Consider the following 22,892-nt stretch of genomic DNA (forward strand, 5'->3'; position numbering starts at 1 on the left):
AATCAGAAAATAAATACTTAAAGTGCAAAATACATGTTCTAGGTCTCATGGTTACCAAATTCCTCAAACGGGATTTAAATTGTCAAAGCAGAAATTGCACTGGACAAAGTTAAACAGGCAAGGACAGGTTTCAAGGCTATTGCAATAAGGAAGAAAGACTGAACTCATCTCTACTGAAACAAAGATGGGATGGTTTCAAATCACTGAGTGAGCTAGTAGAAAAGAACTAGAGGATGTTACAGGGGAGGTTGACCAATGGGATGTGCTGAGCATATTGAGTTATTTCTGAGTTTGCAGATTTTTTCTCAGTGATTAGGCCATCTATGTTTCCTAATTGGCACCCATCAAAATTAGACTCCTCCCCTCCCCTCCCACAGAGACTGGGGAATAGGATGCTATCTTCCTTGATGAGTACATTTCAAAGAGATGATTCCTGGTCCTTGACAAAAGGCATTCTCTGGGTCATAAAACTGTCAACAGGCTAGGAGATTTATATGCATGTCAAATGGGCAGAGAAGTAATTTACAATTACAAGTTTTCTAAAGTAAATATTCTAAGAAAAGGAAGGTCAGGGGCCTATAATGGGGAAGAAATCACTGTAGTTTAGTCAAGCTGAGGGGAATGCTAAAGTTGTCTTGGTCAAAGTCCATGTCTGTCAGACACAAATGCAGGAGCTCATAATGATGCCGAAAGCTCAGCTTCTCTGTATACCAGTGCCAAATCAAATCTTGGAGACAGAGTTTTGGGTGAAGTAGAAAAGGATAACTTTATTATTTTGCCAGGCAAAGGGGGACACAGCAAGCTACTGCCTTGAAAAACTATGTGTCCCAACCCAGGAGGATTTGATGAGGAGTTTATGACAATACTTCCCAAGGGTGGGGTTGCTAACAAGACTAAGGTGTGTGCAGAGTCTCAGGTGGTTTCCTAACCTTGATGAGCTTCTTTGGTCCCTTTAATCTTGCCTCAGGTGGTTTCTTGGCTGCTCCTCCCTGATTCTGCCCTTTGGAACTCAGGGAAGGTCTTGGAATCTGCAGTCTTGCCTATAAGAAATGGGGGGCAAAAAGGCCTTCATGCCTGGGAGAACCACAGGACCCTACTTGGTTTCACTCCCCCCTTTTCCTTCATACTCCTCAATCTTGAGGAGAACAGATGTTGGATGAGAAAGGGAACAACAGCATTTTCGATAGCAATGTTAATCATAAACTCAGCAGAAGAACTTGGCTTTAGGGAGACTAGGTTTTTTTTTTTTTGGTGGGGGGGGAATAGGTTTTAATCCCCACTTCAGTTTTATCTTTCCCCAAATCTTTCAGGGAACAGGGTGATGACTGCTCTGACTACTTCCTGCTGAGATGGGGCATAGTCCTGCCTAAATTTGGGGGAATAGATACCAAATTAGAAATATTTGCATTCCAAGTCCTGGTTCTGAGTCTTATATGATTAAGATCTCAATCCCTGTTCTGCCATTTTGGTTCAATAGACCCAGTTAGAGGTAAGAGGAATGACAACTAGAACTTTATTAGACAGAATAGATTTCATTTCCTAAGGAATTCAAGAGAATAAGTCTGAAGCCAGTTGTTTCCAAACCATTCCCTGGATGGGGAAACCCTTCAAGGCAATCCTGAAGACATGGAAATAGTAAGCTGACCATATATCTAGCAGTTATAAATATTGAAAGAAACAGCACATGAATCTATAAGTAGAAGGTATGAAAACAGAACCTTAGAAAGGATAAGAAAACAGAACTTTCATTTGTTGGAACAGATACTTAAAGTTTCCCAAAGAGTGAGATGTCTGCTTCTTGGGAGTCTGTTCACTGGCTGTAGGCAGGCTTGGCTAGTCAGTCTCTGATAATCTTCTTGCTCTGGTATGATGTACCCACAGTTTTACTCCATCCAGTTTTAGAGAGGCATGAGTATTAAGAAGAATGTCATAGGATCCCTTCCATTTTTCTTCAATCTGCTGCTCAGGTCATTGTTCTTTTTCTCACTTTCAGTAACACCAGGTCTCCTGCTTTGAGGGGATGCAAGGGAGCTTTCAGGTGAGGGGGAGACCTATGGAACACAAACTCATGCACAGAGGTTAACAACTGACCAATCTGTTGAACATAGCAATTGGCAAGACGTTGTCCCATTTTAGATGACTTTTTTGCATAGCTTGGTGAGAGTTTTCTTAATAACGTCCTTAAGAAGGGTTTTTGCCACTTCTGATGCTTTTACCTTTCTGGCTGGAAAAGCCTTTATTCAACCTTGACGCAGGTGTGATCCTCTCAATTCTTTAGCCAAAATCTTTTTGAAGAGGGTGGGGGAATTTTTTAATCCTTGTGGTATCTGACATAGATCAGAAAATTCAAGTCTGCAACAATACAGGAATGAATTGTCTTAAATCACATCCATAAGGGGCTGCAAGTTTTACCATAGTTACTCCATTTAGACTTTCAAATGCATTTCCCTCCTCAATGGTAAAGCAGATGTCACTGTTAATGATTTCACTGTTTTTCTAGTTATGGGAAAATGAAGAAATTGGGCTCATAAAATCTCCTGAAAATATCTAAATATCTGAAGGCCTGTTCTGCCAGTTATTTCCTAGAGCACAGAGTGCTTCATTCCTGATCTCCACCCTGAATTCCTTGAAGGTCAGTGGCCTCAGTGGCCATTGCCTTAATCCTTGCAGAGGCAGATTGCAATTTTCAGTTGGCAGAACCCCTTCAGTGTTATAAATTCAAGCATGGTTCAGGGGGCATTTCATGACCATTTTGTCCCATGGAGCTGGGAATGCTCATTCCCAGGTCTGGCAAAGATTTCACTGATAGGCCACTCAATGTGCTACTATTGGACTAGGACTATTAACAGTGCCAAAGGTCTCTGGACCACCTGTCTTACTAGTCCCTTATGGCCCAGAAAAATATTCCCTTGTGTTGCTTCTTCCCATATCTAGAGTTACGCTATTACAGTCATTGATCTCATATGGAACTATATATCACCATTTTATCAAAGGCCCAGTCACACATTTGGTAATGCAAGAAACAACAATTTAGCAAAACAGGCAATATAAAAAACAATATAACTAACAGATAGTAAGGTCATAAGTAAGAATACAAATCAAGAACTTCCATTAGGTGCAGCCCAGTATATACCAGGTTGTCTGACTTAGTCTACTGTGTACCAATCCTTATTTTTAAGGGAAATTGTATATTGGCATTGCCCATAAGGAACCCAGCCCAGTTTCCTAGTGTTATTAGTCTGGTTATCCCTAGTATGGGTTTAATTGTCCCCAACATAAGGGAGCCTTTAAATTTGAATGAACATAGCCTGCTGTTAACCTACTGGTTGTAGATCATGGAGCATCTGATCTTTATCCAAAGATTGATTACAAAGTTAGGCTTCAGAAAAAAACTTAGCATGTTCTTCTGACAATTTAATTATATTTTGTAACAATATAACAGCACGGAACTATCTGGGAAGTGAGTATTGGTAAATACAGGCCTTAATTAACAAAACTGGAATTTAATATTCAGTGAAATATAATTTTTTTAAATTACCCCCATTTTCATCAAGTACATCCAAGGCTAATTTGCTTTGAAAATAAGTTTGGTCCATTGACCACATAGGTTCTTCCACACTGACTCTGGTGTAATTCCTCAGAAGGCATCTCAGACTAAACTTTCCAAAGGCCCCTCAAGGCCAAGAAAGTCATATCAAAGGCCTGCCATCAATATTTTGCCTAGGTGGATTTCTCTCTTCTAGAAGTCCCCAAAATATCAAGATTCCTACACATGCCAGGAGACAACCTTTTTAATTCACCTGAAAAGAACCCAAGAGTCTCCAGTTTTTAAAGGGAGCAGGCAGAAGGAAAAGAAAAATATCTCAGTTTCACTCACAGAGGTATAATTTACCACATTGTTGTAAATCATAACCAACTTGAGTGGAAGTTGTTTTCCTATATCTGGAAAACACAAATCAAAACCAATAACATTTCAGACAAAACCCATAAAAATTATAACCATATTCACCTGTTTATTTAGTAACCAGTCCTGTTGCTAACTTTTTATAAAGCCAACAGGTTTTCCCTAGAATTTTTCAATCTCTTACCCAGTTCAGCATTATAGTCTGAAAGTCAGAAACTTGTATTTAACCAAAAGTCCTTTCTATACATCTTCTTGAAGAGGAAGCATTTTTGCAAAGGCATCAGAATTAAAACCATAACTGTCTATAATGACAAAAGACTTAAGAAGTCATGTTTAACGTCTGATTACAATGTAATGCAATTGACAAAGTAACTTGGTTACTGCTGAGACATACAACACTTTAAGATAATAACTGGATTTATAACTGATGATATTTTATCAGGACATATAAGAATTTTAGGAATTTCATATAATTTCTATAATATCTATGTTATTAACATTTACCATATACTATAACCTAAGATTTATTACCCATTTGACCATACTTCCCATGTACTTTTAACATACCAAATAAAACTAATTAGTTTATTATCTCTCTTTGGGATGTTTCAGGGGCCCTTTGAAGCATCCCAAAGTTAGCTAGAGGTCAAAGGACTTCATTAAATTTTGATTTAAGAAGTTTTGTCAAATATATATACATCAAAAATATGTGTCACAAATATATATATATATATATCAAAATGGTTTGGAGCACTCAGTCAGGATCATAGGTCATTGTGAAACAATAGTTATTCACTTAGACAAAGTAACAATAAAAGATTTCAAAGACAAATATAGAACAGATCTCTTGAAAAGGTAAAGAAACTTAAAATCTGTTATCAAAGGCACTTCACATCTTAAGAAAACTTGTTCTCTTAACAGAGAGAAAAGCCAAATTCAAGTTTTGTACCCGCTTACTTTTAAAATTCATTTACTCAATTAAATTTGTTTTAACGTTAGTCAATCCTCACCATGCACAAAACTCTTTTCTCGGGGCCCACTTTCCACCAAACTTTTTATCACTTTCTGTATTCATCACTTAATTTTTCCATTCAGAAACAGCCAGCCCTAAGTCAGACCTACTTCCTTTTCCCTTAATAAAATGCAACTCCATTCCTTATACCTTCTTTACTGAAAACACACATCCTACTTTCCTTAAGCAACCATGAACTGTCCTTTATATCAGCACTATGTAGATCAGTAAACATAAATCCAAATAATAATTTCTTGAAATATGTGCTTTCTTATAGAAAATATTTCAGTGTAGCACCAAACATATTTATTAATAGTTCTCAACCTTTTATTTCTCTGTAAAAGGAAGTCAATGTTCAATAATTAATGTTTCAGCACCTAGTTATTCAATAAACTTCCATCATTTAACTTAATTTAGCACAACTTTAAATTTTTAAGTAGTCAAAATCCTTAAGAAGACATTCCTAAAACATAATTATTCCTAAAAATTCACCCAAAGCTCATATCTCACTTGCATTACTTAACATTGATGACTCTAAAGACATGTCTATATCAATCAGACCAACATGCTTAAGCCACCTTCAATAGCCAATATCAATTCAGTACTGTATACTTCCCAGATCATGTGGTCCAAGAATTTATCATGGCCAATTTTCTATATATTTAGATTTAATTTGTAAGTGCACACTTTTAAGTCAATTAAATATAGTTCATTTACAGGTTAACTTTTACATAAAGACAGAACCAGTTTTTCCACTTGAGTTTAAAAGGCTCCCACCCCCCACCCCCCCACCCCCCCACCCCCCACCCCCCTGCCTTTTTAAGTTTTTTTTTTCTAGAGATAGTCTAGACAAGATAAGTATTCCTGAGGGCCTGAGCACAGGGGAGAAATGTCAGTTCTTTTTCATGGGAGCATAGCTGAAGATCTCCCAGTTTTGCAAAAATACCCTGGTGGGGGTGGTTGGGGGGGGCTACATGTTGGAGCAGAGCTCTGATCACCCATAACAAGGCCAGTCCAAAAGGGAAAATCCCGAATACGTTCTTCCACAGGCAAAGCCTGACACAATAGGGAAGGATTCCCTGGTGCTGTCACATGTGAGCCCTCTTATTTACCAAAAATGTCTCAACCAGTCAAAGTAAGTACTGACACACATACATACAAACAACAAACATGGTCCCACAAACAAAAGATCAGACAAGGTGTAGCCTAAAGATTCCATTTCCACTCCCAGGCAGAGGACTCAAAACGGCTCGCAATGATTGGGTAGAATTTTCCCACCCTGAGCAAGCCTGAGTGGCTCATCCCAAAACAATAAACACTAAAACACAAATGACACATAAGCTATAGCCACACAGACAGAATATCAGAGGAGGTATAATTTAAAAATTGTACTTCCACTCCCAGACAAAGGCTTCCAAATAGATTGGCTCAGTTCTTGAAACAGAACAAACCTAGAGTTGGCTCTCAGGGAGACCAGAGTGGCTCAATTCCTGCAAGGGAGTGAGCCCAGAGTGGCTAGCCCAGTTGGAGTGGAGAAAACTCCCAGCCTTTCCATTCCTGTGACAAAACATTTATAGCTGAAGAATAGTATAATAACTTAGGCCACCATACAGAGGCCACCTCTCCTCACTTTTAAGAATATACAATGGCCAAACAGAGTTACAATAGAATCTCATTCTTTTCAGTCATAGATTTATAGTTATAGGTAGATCAAACTGCCAGAATTTTCCCAGGCGGCTATCAGATGGAATCAAAGAAGTGCTTCCCATGTTGAGTTGAATTAAACAGCTGTGTGCACAAAATGGAGAGCAAAACCAGAATCCTTGCCAGCCAAATGGAAGCCACACACACACACACAAATAAAGAGCCCAAGGCTCAAACTGGCTTCCAAGTCCCACTAAACTGGTGACCTTGGTCCAAGTGGTCCCTTACAAATGGAATCTTCCTAATGGAAAATCCCAAAACAGAAACCAGAGTTTCCCCAAACAGACCAAGTCGAGCAACCTCAGCATGCATGCTGGGGGACTGACTTACCAAAATGCTGGCAGAGGTATTGTGACTTCCCGAATGCTACTCTTCTGCTTCCCCAAAATAACTCCTCGGGGATGAAAGTCCAGGGCGGCCCAGGCAGAAGGAAGAGAGGAGCATCCTCAAGGCAAAAAGGGCCTCAGAATCTGCTAGAGCAGTCCCTCTTCCATGGTCTATTCCTGCCTCAGAGTTCCAGCTGCCAGGATGGTGGACGGGGTATGACTGGGGCTCGGCCTTTCCAGGGAAGGGTCCCAGGCAATCTGGCCTCTAGGAATCCCTCCCGTGGACCGTCCCCAAGTCGGCCCCAGATTTGTGCCAGAATTGATGCAGAAAGCTCAGCTTCTCTGTACACTGGTGCCGAATCAGATCTTGGAAACAGAGTTTTGGGTTAAGTAGAAAAGGATAGTTTTATTACTTTGCCAGGCAAAGAGGGACACGGTGGGCTCCTGCCTTGAAAAACTATGTGTCCCAACCCAGGAAGATTTGATGAGGAGTTTATGACAATAATTCCCAAGAGTAGTGCTGCTGACAAGATTAGGGTGTGTGCAGGGTCTCCGGTGGTGGGGTCTCCTAATTTTGATAAGCTTCTTTGGTCCCTTTAATCTTGCCTCAGGTGGTTTCTTGGCTGCTCCTCCCTTGATTAGCAACTGAATCTGCCCTTTGGAACTCAGGGAAGGTTGTGGAGTCTGGAGTCTTGCCTACAAGAAACAAAAATGGGACAAAAAGGCCTCCATGCTTGGGAATTCCACAGGACCCCACTTGGGGTCCTGACTTTATACTGAATCCTATTTATAACCATGACTTTATACTGAATCCTATTTATACTGGTTCCACAATAACAGTTAGGAATATTAGCTATTTGTCCACAGAATTGCAATTTATTTGCTGATGATATGTTCCCTTCAAATTGTGGTATAATTATGTTATTTTAAGTTAATATTAATTTGCCAGGTATGTTCTGAATGTAAAATGTTTTAGGAACACTTTAGTAAAGACTTGAATAAACTGTATTTCAAAATACAGTTGAGAAATTTGAGATTTGCCTACGGAAACACATCTAGATGTTGGTAGAAAACAGATAAAACTTCAGATTTTCCAAAATTTGATTACCCATGTTCCTTTTACCATCATCCAGAATATATAGGGATTTATTATTTTATTTAACAAATAATTATTCAACAAATGTTTAGTCAACAAATAATTTGTATTCAACAAAAATATAGCATAGTACCTGTATCTTCTAGGCACTCTGCTAGGTGCTGGAGATCTATCTGTGAGCAGGGGAATTAAGATCTCTTGCTGTCGGAACTTGCAGTCTAAGAAGAAGCAGATATTTTATAGATAATTTTATAAACAAATGATTACTATTGTGAGATGTGCCGTGCCGTGAAAGAAAAAATAAAAGTGCTGCGGGTGCGTTAACACACTTGCCAAACAGAGACAAGGTAGATTTCCCCAAGGATGCAACTGGGGCCTGAATCTGCCAGGTAAAGGGAGAATCTGAGAGAACAGTTGTCAAGGTCCTGATGTGTTTGCTTAAACAAGCAAAGGAATTTAATGTTGACAACAAAATAAACAAAGTATTTTTATTTCAGATTATTTGGAGGGATCAAAAGATATAGCAAAATGAAACAAAAACAAACAAATGAAATAAAAAACTAGGGATCAGGAAAACCTACTTGAAGTTCTAGTTCTGCCAGAAACAATGTGAACTTGAGAAAGCTGGGAACCAAGTTCATGTACACAATAAATAATCTTCAGATTAATTCTCAGGAATATCATCATTGCAGAATTTGTTTTTTCAATCTACTTTTGGATTGATGGAAATATATTTAAGGATCAGTTTTTAGGCCACTAAGAAATTTTGTAGTTACATTTCAGTTTTTACTAAGCATAGTATTAATGAAAGCAAGCAGGACCCTGTGGGCCTCTTGGGTACAGAAGCCTTTCCATGTCCCCTGTTTCTTGTTTGTAGGAGAGAAGTTTCAGCCTCCTAAACCAGGGATCCCCAGTCCCTGGACCATGAACTGGTATTGGTCCATGACCTGTTAGGAACCAGGCTTCACAGCAGGAGGTAAGCGATGGGCAAGGGAGCAAATCCTCATCTGCATTTACAGCCACTTGCCATTGCTCACATTACCACCTGAGCTCCGCCTCCTGTCAGATCAGTGGCAGCATTAGATTCTCATAGGAGTGCAAACCCTACTGTGAACTGCAAATGCAAGAGATCTAGGTTGCGTGCTCCTTATCAGAATCTAATGCCTGATGATCTGAGGTAGAGGTGAGGCAGTGATGCTGGCACTAGGGAGTGGTTGCAACTACAGATTATCATTAGCAGAGAGGTTTGACTGCACAGAGACCATAACAAATCAATGCTTGCAGACTCATATCAGAATGCTCTCAGTGAGTGGCAAGTGAAAACAAGCTTAGAGCTCCCACTGATTCTGCATTATGGTGAGATATATAATTATTTCATTATATATTTCAATGTAATAATAATAAAAATAAAGTGCACAATAAATATAATGCACTTGAATCATCTCAAAACCATCCCTCCCCATCTCAGTCCATTGAAGTCTTCCATGAAACTGGTCCCTGGTGCCAAAAAGTTTGGGGACCACTGTCCTAGACCTTCTCTGAGTTCCAAAGGGCAGACTGAAACAGTTACTAATTAGAGGACTGAGAGAATGCAGAAACAAAGGAAAGACAGTCAATAAACAATAGTGTAGGGCTTCCCTGGTGGCACAGTGGTTAAGAATCTGCCTGCCAATGCAGGGGACATGGGTTCGAGCCCTGGTCCGGGAAGATCCCACATGCTGTGGAGCAACTAAGCCCACAGACTGCAACTACTGAGGCTGCGCTCTAGAGGCTGTGAGCCACAACTACCGAAGCCCGCGTGCCTAGAGCCCGTGCTCTGCAACAAGAGAAGCCACCACAATGAGACACCCATGCACCACAACAAAGAGTAGCCCCCCTCATGCAACTAGAGAAAGCCCACGTGCAGCAATGAAGACCCAAAGCAGCCAAAAATAAAATAATTAAATAAAATTTTAAAAATACAAAAAAACCCAATAGTGTAGTGTTGGAGCAGGGTCCTGGTTTCTCCTCAAGAGATATATGTAACAATCTTTGAGTTTTTCCACAGGAACCTAGGGCCCCCACCCAGGTAGAGTATGATAACTTCAGGCTGAGCACAGGCAAGTGGACCCAGACTGGTTGGAACCAGAAGGCTGATGATTGAGATTCCTAGAACACTACCCTGTTACCTCACCACCAACCAATCAGAAGAAGGTCACCACCCCACCACCACCACCAAATTTCGCCTATAAAACTCTTCCCTGAAAACCATCCAGGTGTTTAGGTCTTTTTAGCATGAGCCACCCATTTTCCTTGCTCAACCCTGCAATAAAACTTTCTCTGCTCCAAACTCTGATATTTCGGTTTGTTTGGCCTCACTGTGCTTTGGGCACACAAATTTGGGTTTGACAACATTAATGAAATTTTTCACATACCTTATTTGCTGTGCTTGACTCTGAAGAAGTATCAACTACTTCTACAATACAAACCTACCTTCAAAAGATGAAATTTTGTCACCATTAGAAATTCAAGTGTTTGTGCTATATGTCATAATATCTTTGAAGTTATGTTTCTTTGTGTAAATATAAATCACATTTATTAATTTTCACATCTAACAAACATTCCTTGGCTGAGAGAGTTTACATTAAAGTACAGAAATGGGATAGGTGACCTCTAGAATCAGGCATGGGCAAAGGCAAGGGATATTGACACTGCTCTGTGTTGAAATATATACATTATAATTGCTTAAATTTGGTCAGAGCTAGTTTGCACACAAGACTCTTGTGGTAAAGCTGAAATGATTTGCTAAACTTTTGAAAAGACTGGAATATTATGAAATTTAAATGGTAAAGAATTATAATGACTAATGCCTGTGGGTATTTGTTCCCCTACTCATTCTCCTACTGTGTTTGGAAGAACAGGTCTGGAGGTGTTAACAGCACTGATTTTTAGCAGCTGTCACAGAGGCAGGGAGCTGCCCCTCATCAGGATGCACTTGCTCCACTCAGAGTAATTGGCTCTGCAGATCTCTGTTGTGGGGAGGCAGCCTGATTCCTCAGGTTTCTACTTGTGCTCATTTGTTTGTTTTTTTGAGAAAGAAAATACATGTTTTCTATACTGCATGTAAATCATTCCCTAGTAAAGAAATCTTTGTTGACAGAGATAAGAAAAAATAATTTGCAGATTAGTTGTGGGATATATTTTTAAATATATCATGCATCACTATATTCAAATTATATCCATTTTTAAAAAACTACAGATTTTTTATATTATATATAACAATTATATAAAAATGCTTTCAAAATATATACTTACTTGATATATATAGTTGTCCCTGATATTATATATATATATATATATATATATATATATATATATACACACGCACTCATTGCAACAAATGTATATTGAGCTATTACTCAAAGTAAGTCATATATGAGGGCTGGAGAAATACACAAATAAGATGTAACTGTTCCATGTTTTTACATGATTTCAGTAATATTAAGGTGAGCATTAGATGGACTAATTTCTTAGAGGAAAATTAAAGTAGATTAAATTTAATTGATGGAGTTTTACCATTATTTTGATATCCGATATTAAAGAAGAAAAGAGAACCAAATTTCTTCTGGGTACAGGGATAAGGCTTTACATGTCAGATTGTTCCCAAATTTTGTTTTCAGTTTGAGACCTTTGTATGTTCTATCACATGCTATTTTTAGTTTCCCTTAATAATGCTTTAGTTTACATATATTTAATATTTTTTAAAAAACACCCTTCATCAAAAGAAAATTGCACGCCAACACGAAGTATAATTTCTGTGGCCTTAGGTACTATCTTCTTTCCTTTAGACACCTAAGTATGAAAAGCTCCCTGCCCATTTTTCACAGTGCATGTTTATATCTTTGGGTACATATGTTTACATATACATGTTTCAAACCCAGTAAGAAAGAATGAGACTTCACAGAAAGTTATTGACAGTATATGAACCTGAGTCCCCCTAAAACCTAGTTCCCCTGCTAAGTTTATGATTTACCTTTTCATCTAAAACTATATTCCCTTTCTTATCCCACACCTGTTCCCCTCAGGATTAAGGAGTATCAAAGAAAAGGGGGAAGTGAATCTGTGCGGGACCCTATAGGGCTCTCTTGGGTATAGGAACTCCTCTTTGTTCTCTCTTTCTTTTTTGTAGAAAAAGGCTTTAGTCTCCTAAGCCTTCTTTGAGTTCCAAAGAGCAAACTCAATTATTTACTAACTAAAGAAGTGACAGAATGCAGAAACAAAGGAAAAGCAGTCAAGAAACATTAATTCAGTGATAAAACTGTATCCTAATTCCTCTTATAGGGATATACGTAACAATCTGACACATATTTTTGAGTTGTTCTAAGAAGGATGGTCACTACACGGTGACCACAAGCACATAGACCCCCCCAGACTGGTTTGAACCAGAAGGTTGATGATTAGGATTCCCAAAACAGCACTCTGTTCCAACACCATCAACCAATCAGAAGAAAGTCTACAAGCTGCAACCGTCACCTCAAATGTTGTCTTTAAAAATATTTCCTTGAAAGCTATGGAAAAATTTGGATTGGCCAATAAGTTCATTTGTTTGCCATAAGATGACTGTAGTAGCACTTATTTATCTTTAACTTCATTGGAAACAATTTTGTTAAATTTTATTGTGACAGCTGTCATGTCAGTGTGCGTTAAAAAAAAAAAAACAAAACAACAACTTACCAATACTGGTGAATTTTTGTGTAGCCATTTTAATATTGAAGATGGAAGAAAGAAACCAACATTTTCAGCATATTATGCTTTATTATTTCAAGAAAGGTAAAAACACAACTGAAATGAAAAAAATAAAAAGATTTGTGCAGTGTATGGAGAAGGTGCTGTGACTGATCAAATGTGTCAAAAGAGGTTTGCAAAGTTTCATGCTGGAGATTTATCACTGGATGATGCTCCGTGGTCAGGTAGACCAGTTGAAGTTGATAGTGATGAAATTGAGACATTAATTGAGAACAATCAACATTATGCCATGCGGGAGATAGCTAACATACTCAAAATATGCAAATCAAGCATTGAAAATCATTTGCACAAGTTTGGTTATGTGAATCGCTTTGATGTTTGGGTTCCATGTAAGTTAAGCGAAAAAAACCTTGACCATAATTCCACATGTGATTCTCTACTGAAACGTAATGAAAAAGTTCTGTTTTTAAAACAAATTGTGATAGGTGATGAAAAGTGGATATTGTACAATAATGTGGAATGAAAGAGATCATGGAGCAAGGGAAGTGAACCACCACCAACCACACCAAGGTCCGGTCTTCATCCAAAAAAGGTGATGTTGTTTATATGGTGGGATTGGAAGATAGTCCTTTATTATGAGCTCCTTCTGGAAAACCAAATGATTAATTCCAAAAAGTACTGCTCTCCATTAGACCAACTGAAAGCAGCAGTCAATGAAAAGCATCTGGAATTAGTCAACAGAAAATGCAAAATCTTCCATCAGGATAATGTAAGACCACATGTTTCTTTGATGACCAAGCAAAAACTGTTACAGCTTGTCTGGGAAATTCTGATTCATCCACTGTATTCACCAGACGTTACACCTTTGGATTTCCATTTATTTCGGTCTTTACAAAATTCTCTTAATGGAAAAAATTTCAATTCCCTGGAAAACTGTAAAAGGCACCTGGAACAGGTCTTTGTTCAAAAAGATAAAAAGTTTTGTGAAGATGGAATTATGAAGTTGACTGAAAAATTGCAGAAGGTAATGGAACAAAACAGTGAATACATTGTTCAGTAAAGTTCTTGGTGAAAATAAAAATGTGTCTTTTATTTTTACTTAAAAAACAAAGGAACTTTTTGGCCATCTCAATATCAGGGAGTTTGGGTCTTTTGAGCATGAGCTGCCTGTTCTCCTTGTTTAATGCTCTCAAAGAAATGCTGTTCTTTCCTTCACCACAAGTTAGTGTTAGTAGATTGGCTTTGCTGCATGGCAGGTTAGTGGACCAAAGTTCAGTTTGGTAACATACAAGGAGTGAAAGAGAATTGATATAAAATAGACTTAAAAAAATACATGTCAACTGTTAATATGGAAAAAAGCTGAAAGAAGTTCTGCTTTACATGCTTATGATAAATACATTTTACAGCAGAGCAGCCCTCATCATTGTTCATACACTTACTTCATAGTGTTCATACACTAACTTGCTGTTAGTGAAAATTTAATCAAGCTATATTTAGCTTTGATCTTACATGTATATAAGTTTCGCATTTACTATTTATTGGCCCTTTAAAAATATTCCAGTTGTCCTGTCTTGATAGGCCTTAGATCATCATTATATAATCAAAAAGTATGTATTTAAAGAAACAAATGACTATGGTACCGTATAAGTTGTAGTGAAAAGAAAATGAAACTAATAATTATTAGTATGACACATATGACATTGAATTACAGAATATAAAACTGAAAAGTATCAAAATATAAAGCATTACAAAAATCTAAAGGAAGGCACCACCTGGCACGATTGAGGACCCTTTTGGAGAGGAGAAAGCTGGGATAGTCCGTATTTGGATGGAGACTCATCAGTGATTGCCAGAAGACTTGAGATTTTAAGATCCATTTGGGGAAAAAAGGAGAAATTTTGGCTCAGAATCAAGACAATGAAACCATAGAATAGGACATTTCTCAAGCACTTTTTTCCACTATGTAACTTGGGATGATGCTGTGATTTAACGTGTCTGGTTCATATTGTATATGTGTTATGCCTACATTTACCTACAGAATCCTCTATTAAACAACCTGACATCTAAGATTAGTTGGGGAGGAAGAAATTTTCCTATACCTTTCTAGGTTCTTCTGGAGGTCTAAGAATTGAATTGGCATGAGACAGATTAACAAGAGGAAATTTTAAAAAGTTTAATAACATATACACATGGGAGAGACCCAGGAAAACTGAGTAACTTGCCAAAATGACTGAAGCCCTTGTCTTAAATATCATCCTCAGCTAAAGACAAAAGAGGATGTTGAGGGTGAGGAAGAGTCAGTTATGAGAGGTTACCTGGAACAGCACAGTAAACAAGGGTAAGATTGCTATGCAGATTTAACTCTTTTCCATTGGTAAATTTCTAGAGATTTGGTCATCCTCCTCTTCCTGATACAGAATAGAAAGACACCCTTACCAATGGAGATTTCCTTAACAGATGTAAATGTTTCTTACAAAAGGGCAACTTCTACTTGGTTTTCAGCCTTCCAAGGTCTGCTGTTTCTCAGAAAATAACCTACTTAAAACAAGATGCCAAAGAGACTTATGGTAGGGTGGCAAATTCTGCTCCCCTATAATTACAAAACCCAAGATCACACAAAACACAAAGTATTTTTTACCAATCACTTGAAATATGCCATCTAAACAGGTCATTTACATTTTAATTTAGGTATTTAAAATATATATATGATTTAAACATCTAAACTATGATTAGCCATTTTTGAATAAATATCTTTTATCCTGGGAATTCAAAAGGCATGTGAAAAGAAGAAAATAGCATAACCTGATTAGGGACCTATGTAGCATAAGAAATAATAAAATATTATTTGCAAAATTATTCAATATCTCTTCAGTATCCTTCAGTAGTTTGTTTATATCTCTATTATAATATTTACAATATATTATGTTGTATCTATTTACATTTCTTTCTCACCCACTGGTCCATGTGTTATACAAAGTCAGAAGTTTATAGTGTGTCCCTTCTTCTATTACCTACTTCCAAAATATTGATAGAGAGTGATAGCAAGCATTTTATATTTTTTTCCAGGTTTACTGTGGTATAATTGAAACCAAGTGGGATGCCGTGCGGCTCCTGGGCACAGAAGACTTTCTGTCCCTTGTTTTCTTGTGGGAAACAGACTCCAGCCTCCATGACCTTCCCTGAGTTCCAAAGGGCAGATTAGAACAGTTGCTAATCTGGAAAGGGAAGGGATGCAAAGACAAGGGAGGGGCAGCCAAGAAACAATAGTGTGGCCTTGGGGCAGGGTCCTGGTTCCACCTCAAGGGACAATGTCTTTAAGATCTTTAAGATGTCAGCATTCTTTGTACCAGAGAAAGACTACCTGAGAATACATTAAAGAAACTAGAGAAGTTCATTAAGAAGATTAACTGAAACCAGATTAGAGGAATACAAGCCCTGCACACACCCTAATTGTCAGGAACACCACCCTTGAACTATTGCTATTATACGCCTCATCAAATCTTTCCCCATGGGGACACATAGTTTTTCAGGCTAGGAGCCCACTGTGTCCCCCTTTGCCTGGCAAAGCAATAAAGCTATTCTTTTCTACTTCACCCAAAACTCTGTTTCTGAGATTTGATTCGGCACCAGTATACAGAGGCTGAGCTTGCGGCATCAAAATTGAAAAAAAAACAATTGTATATACTTAAGGTATACAACTTGATGCCTTAATATATATATACACTGTGAAATGACCACCTCATACAAGCTAGTTAACATACCTATCACTTCACATATTAACTTTTAGTTTGTTAGTTTTTGTGATGGGAATGCTTAAGATCTACTGTCAAAGTAAATTTCAAATGCTGTAATATACTGTGGTTAACAGTAGTTACCATGCTGTACATAAATTTCCAGAACTTATTTATCTTGCATAACTGAAACATGAGTTATTTTTCACCCTCGTTTTAAAATTTAAAAGATGCTGGGGCTTCCCTGGTGGTGCAGTAGTTGAGAGTCCGCCTGCCGATGCAGGGACACGAGTTCGTGCCCTGGTCCTGGAAGATCCCACAATGCTGCGGAGCAGCTGGGCCCGTGAGCCATGGCCACTGAGCCTGCACATCCAGAGCATGTGCTCTGCAACGGGAGAGGCCACAACAGTGAGAGGCCCACGTACAGAAAAAAAAAAAAAAAAGAAAAGAAAAATTAAAAGATGCATCTATACATAAAATCTTAATATTTAAAGACTTGATTAGTAGAAGAAGATTTGTACTTATTCTCTATGATTCCAGGGAACACCTATGTGCTTGGTATTATGAGCATCAAAAAATATTTTTTGAATGGAAAGAGTAACTGATGGGAGACAGGAGCTCTCTCCCTGGACCCAGGTTTCTAAGGTCAGAGAAGGGCCATTTGTAGACCTCTGCCTCCTCACCATGGAAGAGGAATACAGATGAAGATTTGGTACACAGACTAGTAGGGGTTAAATATACATGAGGGACATAAATAGAAATTTTCTAAAAAGCTCCTTCTCATAGTTGGCACTAGTATTCACAGAGTGGTTTTCTTTGATAAATTGAAGTCTTGGCTCTTATTTATTTCACTGTAAGCTACATATCAGATTCCTTTATCGGTAAAGGATGATTATCACTGTCAAGTTTCTTAGTGTCTGAGAGATAACACAGTTGAGAAAAAAAAAATGGCAGTGTGAAGTAAGACAATGCCAAATAAAACAAGGAGGAAAAAACAGAAAGTTAAGATTTTAATTAAAGGTTTTAGATCCAAAAAAGCCTAATGACTAGGGCATAAATTTGGATGGACTACTGAAAACAGAAAAATAAAAAGAAGAAAAGTAATGAAGTGCCTTTAGAGAATAAGAGGAGATAGTCCTTAAGAGATGTCTTGGGACTGGGTACATCATATCCTGTGCTCAGCTCTCATGTTTTCCCATATTTATTTAATTAAAATTAACTAATATTTTTCATTATTCTTAATTACAAAAAATAGCATTAAAATAAAATCAAGCATATATACAATAGCTTTTATCATTTCATTAATATTTCCATATTTTGTTAATATAATAAAAATATCAATTTATACTTTCATTACCATTATACTACTTAAAAATTCACAAATATAGTTTTTCCTTTAAAAGCCCCAGGAAGTTTACCACATACTTTCTCTAAAGTATTACAAATATCATATATCAAATCACATAACAAGTGTTTTACTTCTTAAATTCAATTTTAAATATCATTCATATAACCCAAAAGCATAAGCAAGTAATAATCAAGGAAGTTATCAGAACATCTCACTGTTATTCAGAATAAGTCATTTATAATTCACTAACTGGTAAATGATATAATAGAATTTAACACACTCTAAGCTCTAATTCTCTTTGACAATAACCAATAGTCAAATGTCTAATTTCATAGCTGGAAAAAGGTCTGCTATTTTCAGCACATCTATTTCTAATTTCATATTCATTTTCCCTCCCAGATAATATTAAAATGTAAAATAACAACAACAGCCACAAGCAACCCATCAGCTTCACTAAGTGAAAAGCAAAAAGCCTTTGACATCAGATACGTCTGAATCTTGGTTCCAACATTTATTGACCATGAAGCTCTGCACAAGTCAATTAATCGTGCTTGTTTTCAGTTTTCCAGTATATAAAGTAGGATAAAATAACATAACAATTTCATATCTGACTGCTGAGGTAAAAAGATAATAAGAGAAAGAGATAAATTATTTGTGACCCCCTTATTTAGTGATTGGGTGAATAGTAGTGCCACTACTATTCTATTAGTTATAATAGAAAACTCTGGAAGCATGAAGAAAGCCAATTGATTGTTAAAAGTTTGGGTGGAAAAGTGGCTGTGGAACAGGCAGGATAGTAGCAGAAGAGTGCTTTACATTCTCATCTTTGGTTTCTAGGAAAGAAGAGAGGTCAAAATGAAACTAGACCTGGAGAAAATGGAGAGCCAAGTGATTGAAGAGTGAGAGAAAAAGGAGAAATAGTATATTTTAGTAGGAGGAGTGAAATGTTTGACCTGAAGTTATCAGAGAGAGGAGAGTCTAGTTGATAACAAGCTTGAGAATATAGCTAAGATAATTTATTGAGAAGTGAAGGTTGTTGAAAATAGATTATTAAAGAACAGTGAATGAAGGTTATTGAATGACATTTTTGTTAACTATTGTTCTGTAACAAACAATCCAAAAATGTAGTGTCTTAAACCAATAACAAATTAGTATTTCTCACATATCTGACAGTTGGTGTTGCTTGGTCTGGGAAAACTTGTTTTCTCCCTGCAGTAGGCTAAACAGCTTTCCTTATATTGTGGTCTTAGGACAGTGTTCCAAACTGGCGAAGTTGGAAGCTGCAAGACTTATTGAGGTCTACATACCAGAATTCATGCAGAACTTCTACCATATTCTATTGGTCTTCGCATGTCAGAAGGTCAGCCTAGATTCAAGGAGTGAAAATAAAATCTACCTCAATAAATGAAGATTAATATATATATAATTAATATTAATAATAATTTTATATATATATATATATAGCTGTATTTAATCTACCACAAATGGATTATCTACATGGATCTTAAAAGTACCAAGGATTGTAGCTGAATTTGAGTTGGAAAGAATGACGGTGATCCATCTGCTGCAGATATCATGAAGGTATTGAAGAAACCAGACTTGCAGATGACTCAGGGGAAAAAGAGAAAAGTTCAGAGAGGTAGGAGGTGTCACAAAGGAAGAGGTATTATTATGTCAATTTGGATGTTGCATATGGAGAATTTTGACCCACATTCTACTTGCAACGTTTTGTTCTAGAGATCCCATATATTAGTTGTATTCTGATATTTTCTGATACCAGTCATAATAAACAGCCCCAAGATATCAGGAGCTTAAAACAGTATATAGGTAATTCTTGCTTATGTCTTCTGAGGACCACAATTCAGTTGAGGTTCTACTTCAAAATTTGGGTGGACTGAAGATCTGTTTCACATGTCTTTTCCTTCTGGGACCAGGTTGAAGGAGGTTCCCTATCAGCGACATGATATTCTCTTAGTAGAGGGAGGAAAAAGTGCTTAAAAAATGAATTTAAATGTAGTTTATTTTTGTTTTTCAGGCATGCTATCTAAGATGTCTAAAAATGGCTTTGTAGTCAAGGCACAGTTGACCTGCTTTATCTAGGATTATCTGCCCATGTTGTGATCAGAATCCTTTACCTATGCTGGATGGCAAGAAGTATTTCCCAGCCCACTGGAAAGTATTGACAATTTTGGTTTCTCCCAGTTACCCCAATCACTTTCATTTATCCAAACTCCCCTAATGTGAGTCCAAAGGAGAAAGAAATGTACCGAGCTGATAATGATGCCTCTTGTCTCATGAATATTTCAAAAATAACATTCCAAATATAGTAATTAATTCCTATATTTCCATATCATATCAGAGGATGCCAATAATTAAAAATCCTTTCTATTCTCATGATATGCAGACAGTTCATTCTGCATGACTTAGCTGATATTGAACAAAGATAGGTTTACTGACTTGTGGCAGCAAGGGAGATCATACACCACAGTGAACTACGGGGTATGTCTCTAAGGAGTTTTGATGGGCTTGATATATGGTATGGGCTTTTGCTGAATGATTTACAAAGGGCTCAAGGAAGTGGGGGATCTGTTTTGGATTAGGCTCTGTTAAGATGTAGGGTAATTTGATGATTAAGTGTCTTAAACCTTTTTTGTCTAGGAGATGTGTGGAAAAAAGCAGGGCTAGAGTTGTCATTGTTTAAAAAAAAAACAGTTGTCACTCATATTTGCTGGGGAGTGGGAATTGTTTTCTTTTATAGTAGTATAATATATTTGTCTTATATTCCAACGTGTCCATATGTTGGTCTTTTTTTTTTGCTTATTTTCGCCATGTCACAGAATGTCTTGTCTTATTACTGTTAATATTCTGTAGATTTTTTTATGTCAATAGAGAATCATGCTGTATTTAATTTACATTTTTAAAAATTTTTCTCAAATCTTTAGTTTTTTGTTTTTTGTTTTTAAATTTTGTTGTATGATCGTCTCTCAGTGTCCCTGGAAGATTGTTTCCGGGGCCCCGCATGGATACCAGATCCTCAGATGCTCAAGTCCCTTATTTAAAATGGCATAGTATTTGCAAATAACCAATGAACATCCTCCTGTATAATTTAAGTTTTCTCTAGATGACTTAGAATACCTAATACAATGCAAATGCTATGTGAATAGTTATGAATACATTGGAAATGCTACATGAATAACTTCTAGCACACGGCAAATTCAAGTTTTGCGTTTTGCAACTTTCTGGAATATTTTTTTCTGAATTTTTTGGGTTGAGTCCACAGATTCAGAACTGAGACTATGGAGGGCCAACTGCATTGTTTTATATTTCCTTATTCTTAGTAGGTCCTAATTTGCTTTCTTTATTCTCAACTTATTCTAAAAATCAGAAGGCTTCATTTTTCTAAAATAGATTTATTAATCTTCTTCATTTAGACTTTCTATAAACCAGTCCCTGACACTGAAATATAACCTCATTCCTACTCTCACAACCTCCATTTACAAATATGAGAATATTTAGTAGTAACAGCTGGAGTATTATCAACTTTCCTCTCTCTAGGAAGTGCCTGGAGCTATCCGTCTTTGGTGCTTATGAAAAACAATATGGGGACAGAGAAGTACAGATTAGTTCCTTGCTTAGTCTTAGAATACAGTCTGCACTTTTTCTTTTCTCTGGCTGGCTAAAGGAAACTACTTCAAAGAATAATGTCTGCTTTTTTTGCAGACAGCCTGAATGCTTTACCTCCTACAAGTCACATTTCCATTTGTTCTCTTGAAAACACATATGAGAAGGGAACCCTGCTCCTTTCATAGATTGTTTATAATGCAAGACAGTGATTTCCTCATACAGTTTAAAGAGAATTTTAGAATATGTCATTAGCCTAATTATAATGTAATATAGTTTGGATACAAATCGAAGAAGAACTATAATTACTTTTAACTCTTCTTTGGCCTTGGCTATTATTGATAAATAGTTTTCTTCCATACTTTATCTTTAAAATTTGTGGGAACTTTTCTTCTACAATACTTGGACTCATGGACTTCAGAGGCTTCTATTCCCATACTGGGAATATTTTCAGCTGAACATTTTAGTTAACATATTTCTATCTTTCTAAGCTATTTCATGTTATCATCTCTTACTCAACACTCCTTTGTCAGTCATCCTATCCATTTTTATTTTTTTGCCAGACATATTCCTCCAATGATAAAAGAGAAATTTCTAATAGGCATTGTCCAACTCTGCTTTGGACTATCTCCCAGTCAGTATCATTGGATGTGTTCAAGTATTCTATTCACATGTGTCAGCTTGGCTCTTGTAGAGGGAATGCAGGCATTGGAGAATGAGTTATACTAGATGATATTAGAATTTAATTCCAATCTCAAGTATCTATGATTCATAGAACAGTAATAGAAAAAAAAACATAATTTTGTGTAAACTTTATATAGTTTACCACCATATACAAAGACCCTTGGCTGACTGTCTTATACTAAGCAGCACCCCTAGAATGAATTAATACAATATGGTGAATGAATTCTCTGGTATAATGTTGCAAACTTATAAGCAATTGACTAGATGTACATGTAGAAAAGCATAGGATTGGATGAAAAAAAATGTGAGAAAGAAAATGAGATCTCTGGGTTCACTACAATTAGTTAATCTTATCAAAACTAGTTTATAAGAACATGTGCAAACAGTATGATACACACTGAGTACATTAGAATAGTTTCTTTTAGATGAGAGAGCGATATGGCAATGAGGAAAAGGATGAAAATGAATAAACAAATTAATGAAATAAGAGCAAGGCACTACCACTGAAAATAGTTTAATATGAATCGAAGAGGTTTTTTTTTTTTAATAGTCTTCTGCACATGATATCCAATAAACTAAATATATAAAATAGCAGTAAGCCACCTCTATCCCCATTGTCTGTTTAGTTTTCTTCTTAGTACTTATGGTCCCCGATACAGAATTTATTAATTTATTCTTTATTACTTGCCTCTGCCCATCTTCTCTGACCAGGAAATTACTTTATTAAGAACAAGAAATCTT

The sequence above is a fragment of the Lagenorhynchus albirostris genome, chromosome 9 (assembly GCF_949774975.1).
Source record: "Lagenorhynchus albirostris chromosome 9, mLagAlb1.1, whole genome shotgun sequence".
Lineage (NCBI taxonomy): Eukaryota > Metazoa > Chordata > Mammalia > Artiodactyla > Delphinidae > Lagenorhynchus > Lagenorhynchus albirostris.